The sequence below is a fragment of the Symphalangus syndactylus genome, chromosome 1 (genome assembly GCF_028878055.3).
Source record: "Symphalangus syndactylus isolate Jambi chromosome 1, NHGRI_mSymSyn1-v2.1_pri, whole genome shotgun sequence".
Lineage (NCBI taxonomy): Eukaryota > Metazoa > Chordata > Mammalia > Primates > Hylobatidae > Symphalangus > Symphalangus syndactylus.
Window position 1 is genome coordinate 23,800,527 of NC_072423.2, and position 12,565 is coordinate 23,813,091.

At 39.2% G+C, this 12,565-nt stretch overlaps 1 protein-coding gene and 1 long non-coding RNA gene across 2 annotated transcripts in view; one reads left to right on the plus strand and one right to left on the minus strand.

Annotated features, from left to right (window-relative positions):
- Positions 1-12,565, minus strand: part of PHLPP1 (PH domain and leucine rich repeat protein phosphatase 1) — a 262,022-nt gene that overhangs the window by 215,739 nt on the left and 33,718 nt on the right. The window lies entirely within an intron of this gene.
- LOC134736648 (uncharacterized) lies at positions 1,700-3,742 on the plus strand. Its single transcript, XR_010120773.1, has 2 exons — positions 1,700-2,228; positions 3,243-3,742. It is a non-coding gene; the product is annotated as an uncharacterized lncRNA (long non-coding RNA).

The window sequence follows — 12,565 nt, forward strand, 5'->3', positions numbered from 1 at the left end:
CCCATCGCTACAAAAAATACAAAAAACTAGCTGGGCAGTGTGGTGGCAGGTGCCTATAGTCCCAGCTACTCGAGAGGCTGAGGCAGGAGGATCACTTGAGCCAGAGAGGTCGAGGCGGCAGTGAGCCATGACTGTGCCACTGCACTCCTGCCTAGGCAGCCCTGTCTAAAATAAAATAAAACAAAACAAAACAAAATAATGCCAGGGAGACGCTCATTCCAAGAGGTATCACTGTAAATTTCATCAAGTTTTGCTAAGCAGGCCACTAATAACAAACAAAAAACCCACCTTGTTTAAATCCCATTTTATATTCACCCTTCCTCTCCTCAAACTCTGAATTCCTACAAAATTAAATTATGTCCTCTAGTTTACAGTGTGCATGTTAAGGAAGAAAAATAAAGAAGGGCAACAGAGGGAGCCTTGCACCGAGACCACAACCACTCCAGGGGGTGGGATTATACCCATTCCACACAGGAGGAATCGGAAACTTTGGGAGCTGACGTAAAACTGGTAAACGGTGAAACTAGAATTCAAACCCAGTTCTACCTGGCTGCCAAAACCACACATTGCTTTCCCCAGTTCACAGGCTATCACAGCATCAGCAGCAATCAAGGCAGAAAACCTAATCGAATACCACAAAAATAGGAACCCATCTGTGATGAGAAAACTTACAGATCTCGGACTGCAAACCGAAAATGCCTACAGGGCCCAGGCAAGTAATATAAAATGAAGGGAATTCAACGGGACTGGGAACAGAAGACCATGTGTATCATCTATGGAGGCAGCTGCTGCTTCACTTCATGCAGGAATGTGGGCCTGGTGTTGCCAGATTTTGTGCTTCTTTTCAAGAGACACTGGAAATAATCTCACTATTTCATACTGACAATTAATTTTTTAAAAGTAAACACACCACTGATCAAACAATATAAATCTGTAGACCACTAGTATCCATCCCTTAGAACTGCCAGTTTTCAACCTCCAGTATTCTGGGGGCACTACTATCATTTCTAATAGAAACAGAAATACAAAGACAAGTATGGAACCCCAGGGGCAAAGAGACACAGGTCTGAGAACAGCCGGAAGATTATAAAAACTAGATGAACCATATCCGTTTAACTCAAGATGAAATTAGTCACTAACTATATATTTCATTCCCAGGGTTTTAGTTTTCAATTTCCCAAAGAAAGAGCAAGGCTGCAAAAGAGAAGATTGAGTTGGGGGAGCGGAGGAACAATATAGCAAATGATGAAATGATACATAAATGATAAGATGATTTTAATGCTCAGGCAAAACCTGCTCTTAACTGAGTCAGTCAACCACCAGTTACAGAAACTTGAAGATATCACTAATTCTGAACAAGATTAATTTGGGTGGGTAGAATTAGTCATTTCTTTACTAGTCCTTAATTTTAGCCATCAAAGCATAGCCAAGGGAAAGTAAGCATATCAGTGTGGTTACATTTCAAGCAAGATCTTGAAATTAAGACAAATATTTAGTATGTTCAAGAGATTTTGACAAATATTACTTAAGCCAAAGACACAAATGAGAACGTACTCAATATAGCTAACTCTTCCCATCTCTCTAGGCATCCTCTATCTCTATTTGTTGCATTTCCAAAGAAATATCTTTGTGAATAAATTCAAAAACATTTTAGCTGCAAACACAACCGAATCTCCAAAAGTACACACTGACCTAAGGCTGAAAAGAGTTTTCATTTTACAGGTGAGTGGAGATTTTTTTAAACTATGGAAATGATTACATTTTTTAAACATTTTCCCAAACTTTTTGAGGTTGCAAGACAATTATTTTTACCTATGTTTTTTCTGCAGCAGTCTTCTCGCTAAATGACAGGGCCATCTGATACACTCCATACCATTATAGGCACGCAAACCCTTGATACAGATCCCACCATAGTACTAAATCACCCTCTGTCATATTTATGTAATTTTTTAAAGTTGCTACAAGTTGTCTTAAGGACTGTTCTCTCTATCCTATGTACTTCCCACAAAGTAGACTCACAAATTCAACAAATCAACATTTCCATATAAATCTTGTTTTTGACTACATTTCCATATAAATCTTGTTTTTGACTCAGAACATCACAGTCGGCTCCATAAACATTACATAGGAATTAGACACAAAATTTTCCTTTTTCTTTAGTTTAGAAAGACTTGGATTCAACAAGAGCCTCCATTCTCCCCTTACTGCAATCACCATGTGAAAAGAAGGTAATTTGCATTTGGTTCATTATCCTTAAAAGGAAGCAATTTTCAAAGAAGTGGAAAGACTTTTTTTTTTTTTTTTTTTTTAACTCCTAAGGAAATCCTTCACTCTGGTGGCATGGGTTTTCCACATGCAAAATGCAAGTGCGGTCATAAACTGAAATTTTTTCTGAAATGGATTTACTAGGGAAAGTTACAAACAACAAGATGTCTCATCTCTGCCTCAGACCAATCCACTCAACAGTACCTAGTTAAGGTGTCAGAGGCTCTTTACCTTAGCAAAAATAAGCTAAATTTTTTTATTTGCCTGCTAATTAGGGGTTTCTGTGACCATCCAAAGATGCTCAAAGAAATAAAGGTTTTGCTTTTATCTAAAGAAATGGAGTAAGGAGAGAATACTATCATAACAGCATGGGTTGAGTACGAAAGGATACCCATTTACTAGATGACAAATCTTCACCAAGTTACTTAGCCTCCAAGTTACTTAGTGCTTTTCCCTTACCTTGGAAATGTCAGTTTACTGGCCTCAATTAGGTGTTTCATTTTGTCTTTTTGAAAGCTATGTTATTAATTACTGGAAGCCAAAATGATTTACTTTGGTAAACGTACCCTGTAAGGGTAAGAAAAAAAAGTTACGATTACAATTTTACCATTCAAAGTGCAACAAATTTTCTTAGAATAGGGAAAAAGATTTCTACTCTCTGCTAATAATAAACTTTAAATGTATATTTTTTAGAGCACTTGGAGAAAAAGGCATTTTACATTTGCAGAAACTCCGCTCATGGGGTCGAAATGCATGCTGCCTCTACCACACTATAACCTATGAGGTTTTATTTAAAAGTGTCCCTAACCTAGAACTTTCCAAAGCTCAAAACTAATTGAACATATTTCTGTCAAATCCCAACACACCAATGAAAAATGCCTTGCTCATGAAAACAAACACCTTAAGGGCCCAGAGCCAAAAGAGCAAGATGAAAATGTTTTTGCAGGAAATATTCACAGGTTGAGCTGTTCACACAGGTCTGTAAGCAGGTGAAAGAGCAAGCCGCAAGGAGAGCTGAAAAACTGGAAAACAGCACAAGGGTGGCCCAAGGTAAGCAAGCACCAAGGCAACCAGGTATTCTGTGCCAGCTGAGGACCACAGGTGTCTTGCTAAAGAATTTACAGAAGAAAAACTGTATGTGTTTATAGCTTTATATTTAAGCTATAATAGACAGAGTCTACCTCTACCAGCACACTGCCAGTTTCAGAAGTCAGTGACGTCAGAAAAGGAGTGAAGGTTAGCCCTGAGAGAACAGAAAAGCAGCAAACTTTTCAGAAGTTAAAATGGGGACACCCCATACAAATGGGTGGAAGTATCCCAGTATGGCCTGAACTACAAAGAGAAAAATTAAAACACCTTTTTCAAAACCTCAAAGAAAACACCAAGCCTTATTTGAAACACAGAAGGACATCAGTACAACATTACTAACAAATCTCTAACAGACAGCAAGAAATGAAATAAAAACTAATTAAATTCACACTTGAGTTTTATCTCACTCAAACAAGAACTGTTTCAGAGGTACTAAATACATCGGCCCAGCATACATCTGTTTGCTTCATGTAGGTTTCTGTTTGTTTCAGTAGTCGTTCTACAAACTAATAAGAGATTATGTATTGAGGCCTTGTCTTCCTGTAAAGTATAAACTGGCACCTACCTACTGCAGTATTTTGCATACAATGTTGATGTCTGTAAAAATAATGACATTTTGCTTGAAAAACAAGTTTTAACGTTAAGGATACCCCTTGTCCACTCAAGTCTCCCTTTTATGTACCATACTACACTCATCAAAAATTAGCATCTCTCATCACCTCTAGAGACAAAAGTCTCAATCGTATGTACATGCACCGCAGTGAGTATGGCAGACATTGCTGGAGGCTTATTCTACACTTCTCTTCTTGATTAAACCCCACTTGTGTTGAAGTATCTACCTGTCCTGCAAATAGCCATGTGCTTCAGGAGAAAGTCAACCCTGCCCCTAACTCCAACAAAGAGATTCTCATTTCTAAACCAATCATGGTAACTGGTTTAGAATGGGTATATTACAATTCCTCCCACTGATACGTGGGAAACCTAACTGGGTGCTTTGGGGAAATTTTCTTAAGAAAAAGTATCCGTTTCTTCCTATCCCCCTCTTCTCTAGACTGTTGTTTCCAAAAGTGCTATGTAGAACCACTACAGCAGCATATGGCCAAGAGGGAAGCCTGCCTAAGAGCAAACCACCAAGTCAAGGATAGCAGAGCTCAGAGAGAGAAAAAACTAAAGTCCTTAAGGACATCAATGAGTTCCTCATCATACCACATATAGTCTAGATCCCAACCACTTCTGGATTCTCAATGTTGTGAAATAATAATCCCCTGATTCTTTAAGCTTGTTTGATTCAGGCTGTCCATTACTTGCAGATGATGGCATGCTAAATGTGTGGGCCTCCTCTCCTTCTGGGCACATGACAGGACTATCCTTCCTAGCTCCCTGGTGGCTGGGTAGGCCATGCCACTTCTGCCAAGTGAGCTGGAGCCCTCTAGAACTTTCTTTTCCCTTTGGTAGCCAGCAACATTCCAGATAGTGTTTACTCCATCAGCCTGGCTCCCTGAGTGGATAATGATGTATACGAAGCTTCCCTTTCCCTCCATGATGATTAATACAACATGAGCAGAAAATAAACCTTTATTATTTCAAGCCACTAAAGTTATTTGGGAATCATGAGCTAGTGTAGCACGTTCTAACACATTTTACTAAAAAAAAAAAAAAGAAAAAAAGAATGAGTCAAAGAAAGAAAAAAATCATTAATCTGTGTTCTCACTTGGCACAAATTGAAGGGGGGGGGGAACCAAAATATTCCCACAAATCGTTTGTTTTTGCCTTAACAAGACATAAAGAAATGGCAAAAAGAATAGTTTGCTAAGGGAAAGTAAGAAAAGAGAATTGCCCCCAGAAGAGTGAATAACACCTTCTAAGAAACCCCCAATAGAAACTGCCCAGTTCAAGCAAACAAAAAATAGATACAAACTATCTTACCAGCATAAAATAAAGCAATTTTCTATCTGTCTTAGTCTGTTTGGGCTGCTATAACAAAAGTACCATAAACTGAGCAGTTTGTAAACAACAGAAATGTATTTCTCACAGTTCTGGAGGCTGGAAAGTCCAAGATCAAGGCACCAGTAGATTTGGCATCTGGTGAGGGTCAGATTCCTAGCTCAGAGCTGGCACCTTCTCACCGCATCCTCACAGGGTGGAGGAAGAATTGTCTCTCTCAGATGTCTTTTATAAGGGCATTAATCCTATTCATGAAGGCTTTGCTCTCATGACCTAATCACCCCCAAAAAGGTCCCCACCTCCTAAAACTATCACCTTGGAGTTTAGGATTTCAACATATGAATTGCACAGGGACACACATACACTCACACCACGGCACTATCTAAACTTTGCCCTCTTTCTCCATAGGAATCATTAGAGGGGAAGGAGTTATTTATTGAGAAAATTGGTATTGGTAAGAACCTAAAGAAAGGAAAAGAATGAGCCAATGGCTTGACAGAGCATGGCAGGATAAGGTTTTGGACGTTCGGGCTAGTTACAGAAGTGCTTTTCAACTTTCACGTATCTACACAGAATGAAAGGATTACAATGAGCATCTATCCAGGGGACAACAAAGAAAGAAACATAAAATGTCTAAACCTCTACTTCCTACAAAAAACGTCAGCTAATTTCACTATGTCAGTTATTTCAAAATGCTGTTGTCTAGCTGGCTAACTCAAAGACAAAAATCTGTCAATGTCAAGAAGCCTATTATGGTCCTGGAGACACATATTAGGAATCCTAGACAGACCACAGTCTTTTTTTTTTTTTAGAGACAGGGTATTGCTATGCTGCCCAGGCCTTGATCTCCTGGGCTCAAGCAATCCTCCCACCTCACCCTTCCAAGTAGCTGGGACTACAGGTATGTACCACCAGGTGTAGCTGACTATGGCAACTGATACTTTCTATTAAACATTACAGAAATGTAATGCTGTGAACATTACATCCTCAATCCTATTTCTTCTCTCTTAATTTATATGTGGAATCTGGTGTATTATATATATCATTGTTACCCTTATAGCAAATTACAGGGGGAATGACTTCCATTACGTTTTGATACTGTAGCTAAGCAGCCCTCCCTTCTGATATTTCCGTCAGGGGTCTGGGGAGGCCTACTTTTGATACTGTGGATCCAAAGTACACTAAGCTTTCTCAAACATCTTCTAGTCCTTTCCATGATGCTCCCCAAAGCACCACACCTTGCTGTCTCAGCGTAACTGCAAAATGCAATCTTCTTGTTCCTCTTACCGGAAAGCCTCTGAAAGCCAAACACATTTTATTACACTGAAACTGGCAGAGAAACAGTTCGGGAGGGGAAAAAAAGTATGAAGACTGCAGCCTCTACACCTCTAGAAGAGTGGCCAACTTGCAGACAGGCGCCCTGCACAGATTCCTGTGCACACACAGACATGCCCTACTGCTACCCCAACATTCACACCCAACAACAACTGCCTAGTCTTGTCTCCAAGCACAGTGTGCCAGAGTGACAAGACAGGTGATGGGGAATGCCTGTTGCACAAAGATGAAAAGAATTCCAGAGCAGAACAGAACAGCTGAGCAAGTTACTCAGGCACAACTGAGAGGCCAGAATCTAAGACAAAGTACAATGGCAAATTCTCTGAAGAAGGTAAGATGGTAAAGCAGTTCAGAAGAACAGCTGAAGTGTTTAAGACAAGCAGGGTGGGAACTACAAGCTGAAGGGCTAGTTACATGGGTGTAACAAAATGCTTTCACCACACAGCCCTTATTGAGAATCAGGAATAGGTGACAGCTCAAGAAAATAATCAACCCAACTCCAAAAGGGCTGACTTCAAGGAAAAGCAATAGCCTCAATCTCACAGGATCAAAAATTACTATGGTTTCTCTTTCTTTGGCCCATAATAAGAAATCTTACAAAACAGTCAATTTCATTAATTGAACTTGCAGAGAAATAAACTGCAAACTTTAAAAAGTCATAATCTTGGGGAAATTATACTTTTATTAGCCTAATTTGTTGGAAGGTACATCAACAATAGTAACATGTCATATCCTGAGAAGGAAGGGTGAAGCCCATCCTAGAGTGGGCAGCATGGATAGGGCATGCTCTTGTCTCAATGTTTAGTAACTAATGAATTTCTAAAGTCCCACTACTTAGTAGAGCACCTGAATGCGGCTACACACATCTACGGTGACTTGATTAAATTTTTAGGAAGGCAGTGAACAGAAACATCTGCTAGGGAACAGGACCAGATGCCAGCAATGCATGCAAAGCGCCTGTGTAACTTATGGGACATTGCTGGGTTCAACAAATGATAGTTATTACATTACTATTATAAAAACAAGCCTTCAGTTATTTTCCTCTAATCAAACTCTCTATATAAACCATATTGTAAAAGTCTTCTTAAGTGACTTATATACACTCAGTTGATTAAATCAGAAAAGAGCAAATTAAAATGATAAATCATATAGAATACTGTGAACTAAAAACATTTTTTGTCATCAGCTTCCCATATTAAAAAAGAGAACTTTACCTAAGAAAACATCCTTAACCATAATAAAATGTGCAGCATATCCTCATGCCCACCTCACTAAAAAACAAAACAGAAAAAGCTCTGCACTATTTATCTCAATGCAAACTACTGATATTCAGTTCTTCATCCTTATTCTATTCTATTACCTGGTTTCCTATGCATCTAGTCAAGGGTTCCACGTGTCAGAATTCTTCTTGTCATAACCCTTAAATAGCTATTTTTCTTCGTTTATAATTTTTAAATGTATGTCACAGTAGTAATATGGCACAACACACAACTACACTCTCCACTTTTATTTAGTTTTCATCTAGTTATTCACACTTATTGTCTACTGAAGATTTTCCAGGGATTTGACTAGCTGTTTGATTTTTTGTTGTTGTTTTTAACTGCATGGTCAGCTCCAATAAGGACCTACTGAGACAATAAGAGAGCAGACACTTGAAATGATCCTAAAAGTTTTGAAAAAGATATTAAACATGTAACAAGAGTGGAATCTAACCTTGACCATCCCCTGATAATTTATTCATTCAAAGCAAACGAAACGCAACAAGATCAAGCTTCCCTTGGGTTACAGAACTACTATTAACCAAGAGAACATCCTGGCAATTCAAAATCGGTGCCCTGCTATTCTCAAGAATCCATCTACACTCATCTTTATCTATTTTCTACCACACTGGCCTCTCGAAACAAAACAAAATCATTCTAGTTCCCCTCTTTATCTGCATATCTATTTGAAAAGATTGGAAATATAACAACAATTCAGCATCTGTTGTAAAAGGTCACATACTCTAAACCAAACCTAAATAATACTTATTTTTAAAGACCATCCAGAAGTAAGGAGAAAAGCATTCCTTAGCCTCTTTATCTTCCTGTTTAGATTTTAAAATGTTTAGGTATTTGCTTGAACACCCTGCTTCTCTGTGTCAACTCCCAACTTGCTACTAACACAACCTTAAGAGCTATTCTTTACCAGGTGGGGGCGCGGGGGGCCTGGCCAGGCACAGTGCTCATGCCTGTGGTCCTGGCTACTCAGGAGGCTAAAGCGAGAAGACTGTCTGAGCCCAAGTGTTTAAGGCTGCAGGGAGGCATGTTCATGCCACTGCACTCCAGCCTAGGCAACAGAGCAAGACCTTGTCTCTAAAAAAGAAAATACAAAATTTAAAAATAAAAATTTTTTAAAATCCTTTAAAATACATTCACTGTAAGGAGTAAATTCCTTTGGAGCACATTACCATTCCAATGCACCCTACCCTCATCTGACCTGAAAAGCTTTTTCTGAGTGTTTTAGTACTACTTGTAAATAGATGTCAGAAGAAGACATATTTTCTGTTATTTAACAGGAGTTATCAATCCACTGAGTCACTTAAGACCCTCCTTTATAGCTATGTTCCTGAGTGTGCTTTTTGTTTGGCGTTTTGTTTTGTTTTTAAGGGGGAGAGCAGGAAATGGGGGGGGGGGGGAAGACCCACACAGCCCTTTGCCTTCCCTCATCTTTCCCCTCCCCCTCCACCCACCCCAAATGACTGTGAGAACTTCCTGCAGTGAGAACACCATGAATAGGGCCTGGCATCCAGACAGGAAAGATAGTGCAGGACTAGGAATGCCCTGAATAAAGCTTCTATGCAGCCACGAAATTAAAGGGATTCAGGAGCGACACAAAGGGCCTGGCTAGTTAATGGATTCAGTCTTTTCTTTTACAGTATAATTAGGCAGCATACAAATGAAAGCCTTTTCCAAGGAGCTGGACTGGACTAACAAGGCCAAATGACTCTCCTCTGCATACTTGCCGTTTTCCCCCTTGAGATGGTGTTGTTCTTACTCTTAGAAAAACATTTCAGGAGGAAGTTGAAGTACAAATTCTCTCCTACCTAGAGGTCAAATTCCGAGCCACCTTCAAGTTTTACTCCTTTGGACATTTCCATATACATCACTTGTTTTAGAGACAGTTTGGACAGGGAAAGACTACTCCCTTCCTCCCACAAACATTCTATATGCTTCACACTTATTTTTTAAAATAATAATTATACTAGAAAATATTTCCAGATCAATTCTGCCAACTAGGCTTATGAATAAGTAGTGAGGAAAACCTCTTACACATCTCAGATGTGCAGTTCTAAGAATCAATTCAAGATTCACTATGGATCACTGACATCTCAGCTGCAGTACTCAAAAAATCAAACGTGGCTAACATTGCTTTTTTGTTGGTGTTGTTTTTTTAAAATGCATCTCTCACTTTGGGACTTTGGGCACCTGAGGAATCAGGGACACCCGAGAAACAGTATTTAAAGTGAACAGACATGTAGACAAATGAACTCCACAAATTTCTCTCTTTTTTCCCCACTCTCTATTGTACTTGAATCCTTTCATTTTCTCTTTAATTGTTCCATCCAGGCGTTTCACCCAAAATGGGGTGACCTGTCACCTAAACCTTAATAAAGCAGGGAGTTTTTTGAAATGCAGCAAGAAAAAATACATTAATGAATCACAGAAGGAAGTGGAGAACCCAGTAGCTTGTAAAAAACACAACTAGGAAATTCACCCTCCCTATGTTAAACTATAGAATACAGTGTTTCCGCACCAGCAACAAGTCTCACAAGTAGTTGGAAATTAGGAAAAAGAAAAGAAGGGCAATAAATGCAAAAGACAAAAAGTCAACAGTCCAATCTGAGACAAGCTGAATCTGAGCAGAGCTTTTGAAAAAAACTATAAAAATGTAAGTGTGGGGTTTTGAAGACTGTAAAGGCTTTTTCTTTTTCTCCTATGTAAAACAGAGTGGCTATATTAGTGATCACAGAGCAACAAGTCTGATAGGAGTCTGCAGGTGCCCTATTTGTACAGAGGGATGGAGAGAGAGGGAGAGCAGGAGGGAGAGACAGAAAGAGACAGAGAGATTATCACTAGACTTGTCTAGGTGAAAGCCTCATGAGGACATGAACTACTTCTGTATCTCCAATGAACACGTAACTGCACGTAATAACAACACCCTTTGCCAAAAGAAAGATGAAAAATGGGTGTTTCAAGCTGATTTGTGTCCCCCTCCCCCATAATTTATATGCTGAAGCCCTAACCCTCAGTACCTCAAAATGTAACTATATTTGGAGACAGGGTCTTTAGACGGGTGATAAGGTTAAAATGAGGCTGTTAGGGTGGGCCTTAACCCAGTCTGACTGGTATTCTTTTTTTGTTTTGTTTTGTTTTTTGTTTTTGTTTTGAGGTGGAGTCTCGCTCTGTCGCCCAGGCTGGAGTGCAGTAGCGCCATCTCAGCTCACTGCAATCTCCGCCTCCAGGGTTGAAGAGATTCTCCTGTCTCAGCCTCCCGAGTAGCTAGGACTACAGGCGTGCACCACCATACCCAGCTAATTTTTATATTTTTAGTAGAGACAAGGTTTCACCATGTTGGCCAGGCTGGTCTCGAACTCCTGACCTCAAGTGACCCGCCCACCTCGGCTTCCCAAAGTGGGATTACAGGCATGAGCCACTGCGCCCAACCCTGACTGGTATTCTTATAAGAAGAAATCTGGACACACAAGAGACACCAGAGATGTGCAGGCACAGCTGGAAAGACCAAGTGAGAACAAAGGGAGAAGGTGGCCATCTGCATGCCAAGAGGCCTCAGGAGAAACCAACCCTGCCAACACCTTCATCCTGGCCTTCCAGCCTCCAGACTATGGAGAAAATAAATTTCTGTCGTTTAAGCCACCCAGTCTGTGGTATTTTGCTATCACAACCTGAGCAGAATAATACAACAGGAAAGGCAGAAACCGGAAAGAGAGAAACTGAAAGGAAGAAAAGAAGCTAAATAGCCAAAATGTTAAATGTTATCTCAAAGTCTCTAGAAATACATACTTTCTCCCACACACTTTTCCATATTGTAGTAAATTCTTTTTGCCAAGTAGGTATCTTTTTTAAGAGTCTTTTTTCCCCCATTCCCAGGAGGTTTGGAGTTTGGTTATATGAGGCTGCAAAACTTAAATTAAAAAAAAAAAAACCCTTATATATACATTTATTTAGAATACCAGCAAGCCTTTGGGTAACCCTGAACATGTGCTGACCAAATAATAATAATAATTATGTAAAATTTCAGGAATAAAAAAGTAAGAAAGCAAAAACACTAGAGAAAAGTGTAACACCTACAAATGAAGACGAGTTATCGGAGTTGAAGTATTCTAAGGTCTTTGTTTTTGGGGTTTTATTTTAAAGAAAGGATGTTGAAGAAATGGTGATTATATGCTTTTTAGGTGACAAGTTGAAGTTAAATATTTAAAGGTAACCACTAAAATAATATATTATAAAACTTTCAGAAGAATGGACAGTAAAATGAGAACTAAAGAACACACTACCAAGAAAAGAGAAAATTAAAACCTTAAAAGGTGTGTGTGTTGGGGGGGAGCCACAAAGTCAAAAGTAAACAAATCCAAATATAAATAAATTGAATCCATAGATTCTCAGATTAAATTTTAAACCTGCTATATGTTGTTTAGAAGAAGGGCAATTATGGCAATATAGTAAGACCATAAAGGAAAAAATATATACAAAGTAAACAGTAACCCAAAAAAGCTATCATCATATTAATACCAAGCAAAATAGCCACTAAAGCAGAAGTCACTATTAGAAATAAAATGTCACCATATAGTGAGAAAAAGATTCCACCAACAAGAAGAATATAACTATTCTGAATTTGGGCGGGGCGTGGTAGCTCACCCCTGTAATCCCAGCAC